Source organism: Toxorhynchites rutilus, chromosome 2 (genome assembly GCF_029784135.1).
Source record: "Toxorhynchites rutilus septentrionalis strain SRP chromosome 2, ASM2978413v1, whole genome shotgun sequence".
NCBI classification, from domain to species: Eukaryota; Metazoa; Arthropoda; class Insecta; order Diptera; family Culicidae; genus Toxorhynchites; species Toxorhynchites rutilus.
Window position 1 is genome coordinate 180,428,260 of NC_073745.1, and position 13,062 is coordinate 180,441,321.

Below are 13,062 nucleotides of genomic sequence, written 5' to 3' on the forward strand. Positions count from 1 at the left end.
AGTTGCGGAAAGTAGCCGGACGAAAGCGAAGCATTGAATAGCATAGTCAGCGGTTCGACAAGTTCATCCTTAAATTCTTTCAATGATTTTGTGGGGAGTCTATCTGGTCCTGCTGACTTACCCGAGTCTAGATCCAGTAGACCTTGTTCCACTTCACGATACGATAACTCCAGCAAGTCAGTGGTTCTGTAGATTGAAGAGTCGACGGTATTCGGATGGTCGTTCTGATAAACGCTCATAAAATACTCTGCAAAGAGCTCGGCGGTCTCCTGTCCACAAGTCGAAGATCGGTTACCATAGGTTATTATCTCCGGAATTCAACTGTTCTTTCGTCTACTATTCACAAATTTCCAAAAGGATTTCGGATTTTCCTTTATCTCATTCTGGATCCCAGTGATGTACACTTGATACGCTTCTCTGTGTAACGCTTTAAACAATCGCAGTAGTTGTTTGTAAGAGACAACGTTTTCCGGAGTACGATTCTTTTGCTTTTTTTTCAGCGCTTTGCGTTTTTCTTTGAGAGTATGGATGAGAGCCGTTGAAAACCATTCCGGATACGATTTTTTCGATCTCGAGCGGTTCCTGTTGGTAGGGGCAACTCTTGCGAAAACGGCGAAAACCACGAAATACAACGACATAACGTTGAAGTCTGTACTGTTGCATACAGTAGTAGAAGAATCTAGTCCGCATTGAAAAACATCCAGTGAATTAAGAAATTCGAACATTGATGCGGCATGTTGCTTATGTGCTTCCTCATCACGTTCGAAGTCATCTGAAGATATGAATATATCGTTCCACGAAACATTCCGTAGTGCTTCTTTCACCAACGCCACGTCCATTAAGTTAAGATTTAAGTGCCTTCTGGATCGCCCAAATTCTATTTCGCGCAGTGTAGCAACTGCAATCGTCATTTGCGTAGCAAAGTGGTGAATTTCATGTTTAATGATCGGATCCGTCACAGTAACATGACAGGTTTCCGTGTCCGTGGTGAAAACCAAATCCAAATATTTATTGTTTTGATTCGGTGTATCACACACTTGCATCAATCCAGACGACGAAAAATCATCAACAATGGCTACTTCACTCTGCGAAACGATTCGCTCAGGTAAGAGAAAAGAATCATTTCCTTCTTCAATATACTGATTCCATCTCAAATTCGGTAGGTTGAAATCACCTGACACGAGCACCATGTCACCCGGCTGAATTATGTCGATGACGGAGTCAACAAATGCGACGAACGAGTGGTAGCGAGCTAAATTCGAGGTAGGTGGAATTTATCCACAGCACAAAAATAAGTGTCCATTCATTGTTTTCATCTTAACACAGATCGCTTCATTGTTTTCAGCTCGAGCTGACGATACGACGATGGACCGCAATAAGCGCTTCGCCATCGGACAGTTTATCGCTGTTAAGTGTGTTTCTGTCGCAGCGGTAGACCGAAAAACACGAATTGAACAGTACACTATCTTGTATAGAGGATTCCAAGTAAGTTTCCACAAATGCATAAGCATCGTAGTCTAGTTCTAGCGATGATAAATATAAATGCTTCTGTCTTTCGACTCTTTTGATGCTGTTCATATTGTGATAATATATGCTAATTACTGTATTTTGTTTCACAGGGTTTCCCACGTTTAACGGATTAACAGAACGAGACTCAATTCCATCACTAATAGCGGATAGGGTAGGTAAACTTATAAAATCATTGCTTACAGTACGAGTAATATTCGCTACATATCCCATTTCAGATTCTTCACACAAAATGTCACTGCGGCATCGCAACCGTTGGCTGGAAGGGAGCAACGAGCGGAGTGGAGAAACAGTCTCGCTGCTGAGAGGGACTATCACGCTGTCGCTCGTCACGAAAAATTGTATTGCCCCGTTCGGCACCTACAAACTTACGGAAATAAATTCCTTTTTGCCAGCTTGATGGCAGCATTGCTTTTTCCTTCCACTTCATTGCCATTCCGATTTTGAAAGATATGAAAGAGAGTTGATTGAGATCAACTCCTCTTCGGACCAACTTTATTACGTCAACCCCTTCGTTCATTTCCAGATTACGTTGTACCAGACTCGAGATTTCCTCCACAGTAGCGTGTGGAGAAAATCTTGAAAAACACCCAAAATTTAGGCTCCCGTGCAGCGGTGTGCACGATTGGAACAGACAAAACTGGATCTGGTTCTTTGCTACCACAAAGCGTACGAGTGGCATCCTCTTCGACCTGTGGCGGGTCGATTTGGATGCGGGGACGCTTTGTTGATCTTGGTTGAACTGTCGGCCAAGGCGAGCGATTTGAAGGACTCTGCTGCTGTTGTTTTCCTACGATTTCATTTATTTTGTCTGTATTTTTTTTATCTCACCTCGTATGCTTTCAAGCATTTGACTGTGTTGACCGACTACCGCTTGTAACAGATCATTGGAAGAGCTTAGAGCATTGCGAAAGCGAGTGTTACTCATCAACTTCCTACAAGATGGGCACATCCAATAGATCATTGAGCTGGATCTGATCTGGGCCCACAGATCTGCGCTTAGATGCGAGCATTTTAGATGAAAGGTAGACTTGCAGAATCCTTGGCAAGAAACTACATCGCTTTCGTCGGTGATAGTGACAGCACAAGCATGACAACGCTCCTCCATCTCGCACCACCGATTCCACTTCTCCAAAAAAGAAATTCACAAAAACTCCAAGATGCAAGGGTATATTGGACGTTAAATGCTCAACAGAACACAAAAAGGTGATTTTAAAAAACTCAAAAACACCTAAAAAATCAAAATTAAAAACAAAAAAGACGGGTGGGTAATGTCGGGGACATAACCGGAGTGACGTAGGACTATACAAAGGGGACAGCTTTTGTTAAATATATATTTTAAATATATTGTTTTATTTTCTTCTCCTACGTGAATACCTACCTATCTACCTGAAAAATGGATTAGTTTACTGTTTACTCTTTATGAACATGTTGATGGTTCTGAAAAGAACCTTTGGTGTTGTGTTTTTGTTATCACTCGATATTCCTATCTTGTTCGGTTAAACCTTCCTGTTTAGCTATTGCGTTTGCCACTCGCTACAGCTTTCACAGTTGGAAATTTTTTTCCCATCCAGCTTGTGACATGTTGTTCAGTAAATTACATTTAATGCGACGTGCTGGAGAAACACTTTGCCACTCACTGAAACTAATTGTTTCCTTGATGAGCGCCGAACCGAAGCTGCTCTGTTCTTGATGCGGTTTTTCTGATTGTCGTGAGCAGCTTTGCAAGCCAACTAGAGCACTCCGACGGCCGAAACTCTATAATCGCTGTTAGGTATACTGGTGCTCCGGCACCAATCCGTTCGGCCTAGTTACCCTTGCGGAGCAATCAGTGAATGCGACCAACAGGGAACTGGAGACCTGCACGGTTCGAGTGAGACTTTGCCTTTCCCTTAACTTGTCCTCCTTTCTTACGTCCACGATGCCGATGCCGTACAACCACACGGGTTTACGGTTTGAAAGAAAATAAGATATTTTTTTGGGGTCCGCGTGTTTTTATACTCTAGCGGTACACACTCACAGGATAGAACCAAAACGGCAGACTCAGCCAGAGGGCCGAGTCCAACGAGACGAACGATTGAGCGTTAAAAGGGAGCGATGGCAAAAAAATACATTCATTACGATTTGTTCGCTCGTTGGATTCACATGCAGGCTAAAAAGGGTCCTTTTCAGGATCACAAAATTATCTTCAATCTAAAGAGTTTATTGTTTTGTTATCACTCGATATCCCCATCTTGTTCGGCTAAACCTTTCTGTTTAGCGATTGCATTTGCCACTCGCCACAGCTTTCACAGTTGGAAAATTTCTTCCCATCCAGCTTGTGACATATTTTACAGTAAATTACATTCAATGGCACGTCGCATTACCACCACTCAGTGTCGCATTGGAGGTAATTTTAACCTGTAATTGAACATTTGTGATGACAGTTGTACAGTGTCGACTTTCAATGTGGGGTCATAATTTGGACCCCGAACTCTATGTTTACAAAAATGTCCAACTAAATATGTCGCATTACAGGTCCGTCCAATTAGCTAAATGTCGAGATAAGTGTAAATTACTGTACTTTCAATCTAGAAGCAATTTAAGAATTGGTGAAAATCAATAAGCTCAGAACAACTGCCAAATTCACATACTCATCATATCCTGGCAAACAAATTATGAAAAAATCAATTTGTGTTTTATTATTATTTTGGATATTGTTTTAGAAAGCATTGAACTGTATTTCCTAAACTCTTTTTTGGAAGGTTTAATGGCCCTGAAAAGCGCCTTGTTTTATGGAATGGTTTCAATTTAGAAAACTTAGTACTCGTGGTTTTGAAAAAAAACATTTCGAACGCTCTCGATGCAGCCTTGTTCTGGATTTGCCACCAAAGCAGTTTGTATAAAGAACAAACTTTTTTCTTCTGCTACCTGATGCCGTTTTGCGATTGCGTTTACCACTCGCCACTCGCTGCAACTGCCTGTTGTCTTGATGTCCACCGAACCGAATGTGTTCTGTTCCGAATGCGGGTTTTCTTATCGTCGCAGCAGCTTTGCCAGCTAACTCGATCACTTCGGCGGCCGAAACTATATAACGCCGGCTAGGTGGACTGGTGCACTAGTACTAACGCGCTCGGCCTAGCTACCCTTGCGGGAACTCCAGACCAACACGGTTCGAGCGGGATTTGTCCTCCTTTGCCATGTCCAGACATGGCTGCTTGTGTTGGTTTGTTGATGTGTTGTGATGCGAACCGATGTGGTGTACGGTTTGGATGAGAATGATCGTTACGGCAGCGGAGCGAGGATTTTTAAGCTGACTGGCTGGCTCGAGAATTACGCATGTGTGAGACTGCGACCAATGTTTCGTTCATTTTTTTCTTTTTCCTTTCCAATCGTGCTTCATTCTATTTCGCTGCTGCTCTGGTTGCCCGTTTTGGTCGGTACGATTTGAGGAGCACAAAATGGACCAATCAAAAATGGGCACATAGTGCATTTTGACAATGCTTGATATTTCACAATTATTCTATTATTTATCTCAAGAAAAATGAAATGTTATTCGTTATGATAGATGCGTAAATATATTTCCTATCAATTGATGCAAAAACCTTTGCGATCTATTGAGAAATGCTCGAGTTATAAGCGTTCCAAATCTTGCATTTTTTCCTACTTGTTCAGTGCCTAGATTTCCATTTCACCCCCTATATCTTCCGGTTAGACGTAGTCCTACGTCAACAAAACAAAACGAAGTGCAACAGAAACAATAACAAAACGAAGTGCGAAGTTTAAACTGGAACGTTGGCAACGCTGATTATGTTATTGATTATAAGATTTCCGATGATCCGTTTTGTTCTGAAAAAGTTTTGCAGGGTAGAATTCGAGGGAAGTAATCGATTTTGGACACCCACATCAAATATCCGGTGCAATGGTATATTCGGAAAATCGCTGAACGGTGTATAATGTGCTGAAACGTTTCCGTGAATGTACAACTGTTGTTCGGATGGGTCGAAGGACGTGTTGTAGTGCAACTTACGATCGGAAGCTGAGGTTAAAGGTACTGAGAACAATTAAGGCAAACCCGGGACTCTCGGATTACGACAATGCCAAAAGACACAACCCTTACCAAAGTATCATCACGAATCCTTCGGAGAAGGTTATCGTGATTTACGTGCCTGCAAGCAACCAAATAGGACGCTGAAGCGAAATCTGGTGGTCAAAAGACGCACTCGAAAGTTATACAACAACGTTTTGACGAAGATCGAAGGATGCGTACGTGAAGATGGAGCTGTTCATTTCCCAGACTTCTGGACAGCTCTAAGGCCTCTACCAGAGGAGATATTCCCAGCAAATTTAAGTTCGTTTTCGCTGATGAATTTGTCAGGAAGTACTTTATTTAGCAAGGGATTTGTAGCTCTGGACAGAAAACCAAAGTTCTTGTCACGAACAAGGTAATGGACTTGAAAATGCATAGAGCATAGAGTGCATAGAGTGCCTGCAGAAACGTCTCCTTCCAATTATTAAGGCTCACAAAGGTCCGATGATATTTTGACCAGATTTGGCAAGCTGCCACTATAGTCGAGAGGTGCTTCAGTGGTTCTGTGGCAACCGAGTCCGATTACATTGCAAAAGAGCTCAATCCTCCCAATTGTCCCTAATTCCACCCAATCGAAAAATATTGAAGAATTAGCAGAAATTGAAAAATGGTGCCAAAGTGATTCGGAATAATCTGCCTTTTGATACAAAAAAGGATTCAATCGTATCATCAGAAGGTTTCGCTAAACAGTCTTCAAAGTCGGCTGAAATCGTTAATCGTTCTTTTTGCACGCAAATCGAGATGTCCGTGAACTAACTTCAGGTTCAGCGAGCAAGAAAATGCTGCAAATGTGATTTGGTGTGAAGCGTTGCATGGTAATTACATCCGGAAGCAGTAACTATGTTTATTTTGTTAATCGTTTTAAACGATTCGCGCCGTTCATGTCGTTGCATGTCGTAAAAATGTTATCGGTATCGGAATTATCTGTAACTTATGCTTTGTTTGTAGATCGTGTGCACATATCGAAAAACATATGGAGCCGTTGCTCAATTTGATTTGCATTGATGATTGGGTCAACTGGTCCATTCTGTGTAATTCGGAACTTATAGGGATAAAAGGGCCTTAAAGATAGTGCATTTGAACGATAAAACTATAATTGATCGATAAAATGCCTTGCCTCTATAGCATACCTCTTTCTCACTGTTCTGTTCCGAGTAATGAAGAAGTGGACTGATTCGTTGGAACAAGATAATCAGAAATGAGCAATATATGAATTTGTCAACGTTCCCGGATACGCAATTACAGCGTAGGAATTCTAAGACGCTGATCGTATAAGATTATTAGAAGTTACGATGAATACAAATAATTGGATTTGAGTTACGACTTAATTCACGTCATGTCCAGACTTGTAACCCTTTATCATACGCTAAATCAATATTCTATTTCCATTAAGCTCACTGTGTCTAGCATGAGGTCTGGTCTCACACGGAATTCCTTCAAGCTCGCGTCTTAACGCGAAGTTGTAGTATTGCTACCCTCATAATCGAGTATTGCTACCCTCATAATATAATGGGAAACAGCGCTTCAGGGAAAATGAGTCACCTAAAGAATAAAGACCTTTCACGAGAAGTAAAAAACATCGCATGGCCGTGGCCTTGTAATTTTGCAACAATTACTGCTTAGTGGAACCTTCAAATGGCATAAAGCCACCTTATTTAAAGGTATTCGATTTGTTTATTTTTTTTCCAACTGGGCATGAGCCTTCGGGTTCTAACTACATTGCACAGATTTGTGGAACGATTTTGTTGTTTGTCGGCATGGTTAAAATCACCTCGACCGACAAAAAAGGTTTTGACGTAGAACTACGTCTTTCGGGAAGGGTGTAAAATCAGAAAACAGGTCACGTTTTTATGAAACAAAGTTAACGTTAAAAACTATTTTCAATGCGAATGAATTCTGATCATTTGCAAACCTATGGAATCGGGAATTTGTTTGATATGCTATACATTACAATATCCTAGTCACTACACGGTTAAAATTAATGAAAACTGGAAGCACTCCCATTTTTTCATACATTTGTTCTGCCGATTTGCGTGCTCACCTTTCAGTACCGTCAACAACGAGCAAATAATATATATGTTTCTGCCCATTGTCGACTTGTTTGGTATAAATAAGCCATCCGCGATTTTGAATCACAATCGCGAGCGAGCTAGCAAGTAAACCGTTCGCGAACCGTACGAAAGAACTAGCTCGTCAAAAAGAGTGAACGAGCGGTCGTTTTTTTTAAAGAACGGTAGTTCGCTACACAAACTGATAGTGAGTGAATGGTTTGCGAACTGTTTGGGAGCAAACTGATTGAGAGTGAACTGTTTTGGAACAAACTGATTGAACTGTTTGCGACGAACTGATTAAGAAAGAACTGTTGGCGAGCGAATTGATTGATTCTTTGTTTTTAAGAGGCTTTAAACTTTGCATTTCATTCGCCTCTAATTGCGGACGAACTGTTTGCGAATAAGCGCAGCTGAACTGAATAGGGGTGGAAAGCAGATTGCGCTGGACAGAATGGATTGCGTATACGTGTTGGAGCCCCCACACACTGCAGACTTATCAGGCGATAGTTTGGTCGGGTTGGGTTGCTAGTGCGCACACCGACCCAACCAAACAGTCGGTTGATCAAGAGTGCGTACACTAGCCAACTGTCGGCCGAATGTTCTCGAAAGACTGTATTTAATTTGTGTTTGACATCGGGGAAGAGAACGTTGAAGGAAAACCAAAAAGAGATTCAGAGAGCATTGGGTGCATCCCATTCTCAGAGATTGACACGGCACGCATGTCGGATGCCAAAATTGATAGTGAATCGAGAGCGAATTGAACTATCGATCGATAAACAATCGTCGTGTGTGCGTAAATCGATGCTAGCCAGAACTGATTAAACGAACAACCGATAGTTGGCCTACAGAATAGTTTGAATGCAATCGCGAAGCCTATCAAACTTTTTTATCGGCCCGTACTGAATCGGTGTAGTGTGCGCATGTGCATATCGCTTTATACTGATTAAGTCGTCCGACCAATCTATCGACCGGCAAAAGTCAGTAGTCTGCGAGGCTCTTATAGTGATTGTTTGTATGATTGATTATTTGTGAAAATTGAAAAAAGTTGTTACTGGATTTTTTCTGATGATACCATTATGAAATATGATCTTTCATGGAACCTATGTTTAGTTCTGACAGAAAATATGTAAAATTGCACATATTCTGTGCGAATCAAATTACGTATACGTATACGTATTACGTATATTTAAATTTATTTCGTATCGTCTTCGACTTTAAAAGTAGTACAGACTTATCTATCTTATTTGTCTTATTCTATTTCTAAATGTATTTTTTGCAATGTTGAAGTCAAAAACGTCTGTCACTTCGTTGAATGCCTACTGCTGGTGATCAGAGGCTCGAAATAGGCGTACTGAGTACGATGAGCAGGAACCCACAAGAGGACTCGATTCCGGAGATTTCGCACAGGTGCATGGAAGTTCAAATTCTCTAGCAAGTAGCAACAATCCAGACGGCCGGTGATCAGATCGAATATAAACAGCCTGCGCGAATTTATCCGCCGCTTGGCTAACGTCTCTAAATCGATCAATTTACATCGATCCTCATATGCCGGTAATATAACGGGATTGGTCCAGGGTAAGCGGCGCAATGCATATTTTATGAAAGTTTTCTGGACGTTTTCGATTCGAGTAATTTGCTCTCTGTGGTATGGTGCCCAAACCTGTACTGCATATTCTAATGTGCTTCTAACTAGAGAACAAAATAGGGTCTTCAAAGCGTATACATCGTTAAAGGCTACCGTGTTGCGTCGGATGAAGCCCAGCAAAGCGTACGCTTTAGCAGTAATCGCGGAGATGTGCTCGTTGAATTTCGCTTTGGAGTCTATCAGTATGCCTAGGTCTCGAATTTTCTCAACGCGTTCCAGGTTGCTTGTGCCCATTGTGTAAGCGAAATCGATTAGAGAGCGTTGACGAGTGAAAGACATGACTTTACACTTCGAAGTGTTTACTTGCATGCCATTTGAAGAGCACCAATCTAGTAGTGAGTTTAGATCCTCCTGAAGCACACAGCAGTCCAGCGACGAGGACACGGTACGATAGATCTTAAGGTCATCTGCATACATCAGGCAATCGCAGCGAAGAAGACTGCAGATGTCGTTGACAAAAATGTTGAAAATGAGTGGTCCTAAGTGGCTGCCCTGTGGAACTCCAGAGAGGATGTTAAATGTGCCAGACATGGCACCATTGAACTTAACGAACCCCTCGCGACTTGTTAAGTAAGAGTGCGTCCATTTAGTGATCCAATCCGGCAGCAGGCCTCCAATCGATGCCTCTCATTTTATCAACAGCTGTCGCGTGCGGAACTTTGTCGACCTGTTTCCGTTTCTCGAGCTTCCCAATCAGTCCATGCACAAACGTCATCAGGTTTGTAGTAATTGAGCGACTTTTCATAAACCCGTGCTGTCTATCTGATATAACATGTCGAACGGAGCGGTAAATGACGTCATGTACCATTTTCTCTAGAACCTTACCTAGACAATTCAATATTGAGATCGGGCGATAGTTGGCAACATTGTGGATATTGCCGCTTTTGTGGATTGATGAAATCGATGCGATCTTCCATGCCTTCGGGAACACTCCATCAGATAACGACTTATTGAAGAGAATCGACACGGGGAGCGACAACGATGTGGCGCATTGTTTTAACAGCAATGGTGGTAGGCGATCAGGCCCTGCGCCTTTCGATATATCTACAGATGAAAGCGCCGTCTGAACGTCACTAGGTGACAATGCAAGGCGAGGGAGATGAAGGGTGTGAGAAGAGTTTAGTTTGCTTTCAACGACGGATGGCTCATTAGTGTAAACGCTGCTGAAAAAGTCAGCGAAAAGGTTCGTAGACTCACGGTGATTGTTGGCTTGGCGCTCGCCGTAGAACAAATCCGAAGGGGATCCATGGTTTTCCTTCCTACTATTGATGAAGGTCCAGAAAGATGACGGATCGCGCTTAAAATTTCTTTCCAAACGGTTGATGTGGTTGCGGAATGCAGCGTTCTTCAATTCATTGTAAGTGCTCTCCGCGCTCTGGAGAGCTAGCTTGTTTTCTGCAGAACGATTCTTGAAGTAACGTTTGCGAATTTTTCGAAGTTTGTTGCGATTCGTTCCTAATTCCTTACACCACCAGTGGCACTTGTGGTGCTTTTGCGATTTTTTCTTCTTGAGCGGTACCTTGTCATCTATTTGAGCATTAACGACTTCGTAGAAACGGGAAACGGCAGTGTTTACTGGGGAGTCAGACAGAAGGAGTACCCAGTCCACATTAGCCAAAGCTTCGTCCAACAGCGCAGGATCACATCTTTTGAAGTCGTAATAAAAGGCGTCGTCTTGGTCTTCATTCGAAATGGAAGAAACGTCACATGTTAAAACGAATGGTCTATGATGTGCGTCGACCTTAAGCAGCGCAGTGGATGGTTCCAAGATTTGAAATGGTTTAGTGTCATTTATGAAAGACAAGTCAAGCAGGCGGCCATTGGCGTTGAGGAAATTGCAGATTTGAGACAATCCAAAGCCAAGAATCGTCTGTGTAAGGGTGATTTCTGACTCAGAGGAAGCGTTAGCGGGTAAATAGCTGTCCAACTGTTCATCGAAGTACCTCAAAAGGTTCGGTAAGTTGTAGTCTCCCAGAATGATAACCGCGTCGGTTTCGTTTTTGCGATCGAGAAGGTACTGAACGCTGCTACAGTGTTTCCTATACATCTCTGGATCGCTATTGGGTTTCAAGTAAACACAGCATACAAAGATTGACATATTTGCGAGACTTACTTTGACTGCAATTTGTTCGAGTTCGGTTGCATTTGGAACTTCGATGATGCTAAACTGTAAGCATTTTTGTACTCCAATGAGAACACCTCCGCCCCGAGTCAGATTGCTGGTCGAAGAGTTGCGGTCGCAGCGATAGAGTGTGTAATTCGAGGCTAATTCAGCGTTGGAAATTTCTTCGCGAAGCCATGTCTCCGTGAAAGCGATGATATCGTAGTTTGATTTTGTTCGAAGTCCCCTAACGTTCTGGTAATATATGATATTGATAGTTCTATTTTCGCATATAGTTTGCGATTTTTAAAGAAGAAGCACCTTTTCTTTCTTTCGTAAGTTCAAAACTATAAATTCCATACAAATCAAAAAACGTCCAACTCTATCCAAGTAATCATAAGCATTAATGTATAGCTCTATTATACCACTAATTCTGCATCTCTATATCAGTATGTCAGCTTTTTTGATCCTTTGGGCCTTATATCAACATTATTAATGCATATAAACATTAATGAAAATAAGCATTAATGAGAGCCCTATATGCGCATTTAGTGCTACCATATAATGCTTTTTTTTATCCCATTTATTTATTTATCAGGCTCATTAGCATTTTATCTGTAACAGAGCCGCGTTTTTATCGTGTACATGTGCATATAATTATGTTTCTATAAATTGTAAATTACACAGTAGTAGAGTAGCCATTTAGGCGTTAGGTTTTCGGTTCCATTACATTATGGTAAATTACACTGTAGTAGCCATTTAGGCGTAAGGGTATTCTATCTGTTCTTCCATTGTTCAGCAGACCGGACAGCGGAGACAGTTGAAATCGATCATTGTTGGGTTAGTTATAGAACAGCAGCCCGATGTTTCTTGCAGAGCAGAGCAGTTGTATGGATGAATCGATCTTTGTTCCACCGTGGATCGATCTCCATAGCTGATGATGGTTGCGTGGACGTAGTTATTTTATAACAACACAAAGATGGTCAATTGAGGGCCCTGAGTTTGAACTCACGATCGATCGCTTATTAAGCGAACGCGAAACCAAGTGGCTACGAAGACCCCCATACCATATAATGCTTACAAACATTAGAATAAAACATATGAAAAAGGCATTAGTGGAAGCACTATATGCGCATTTAATGCTACCATATAATACATACAAGCATTAGGGTAAAACATTTTTACATTGGACATTTGTGTATATGGCTGCAAGTGTTTATCTCGAAATAAACATTACATAACCCTTTAAATTATTATTGAATTACGATAGGTTTGTTTTGTTTATTTGTTTTTTTTAGGTATCTGAGCGCGATTATTGAAATACGTCTATTTTCAATTCATTTATATCTATCAACAGTGGTCCAGATAGCAAAAGCATAACGGAGAAACACACATGAAATACCTCGGTTCTCATAAGGTAATTTTCATATAACAATTATTTCTCATTCGAAGCAGTGCACCGTTAATCTAAATAATGATATATCAATATCATTTTTCTCCCTGTTGGGTGTGAAACACTGCGTCCATTATTTTGAACTATTGTGGTATACCCCTAGTATAACACTTCAAGCTTATCTACTACTTATTGATGAAGGAGTAGACTGAAAGCTATAGCGAGATAGGTGCCAATCAGGAATAATCTGTTTGATAAAATTTATAATCCTGATCG

General features: G+C 41.4%; 1 protein-coding gene and 1 long non-coding RNA gene across 7 annotated transcripts in view; one reads left to right on the top strand and one right to left on the bottom strand.

Annotated features, from left to right (window-relative positions):
- LOC129771477 (scavenger receptor class B member 1) overlaps positions 1 to 13,062 on the bottom strand; it is a 132,128-nt gene that overhangs the window by 10,951 nt on the left and 108,115 nt on the right. The gene's annotated exons all lie outside the window — the stretch shown is intronic.
- On the top strand, positions 973 to 1,932 carry LOC129771478 (uncharacterized). Of its 2 annotated transcripts, none has more exons than XR_008742386.1 (5): positions 973 to 1,105; positions 1,164 to 1,263; positions 1,327 to 1,485; positions 1,620 to 1,681; positions 1,746 to 1,932. It is a non-coding gene; the product is annotated as an uncharacterized LOC129771478 (long non-coding RNA). The 2 variants fall into 2 exon arrangements; XR_008742385.1 differs by having other exon boundaries at positions 1,346 to 1,485; positions 1,746 to 1,924.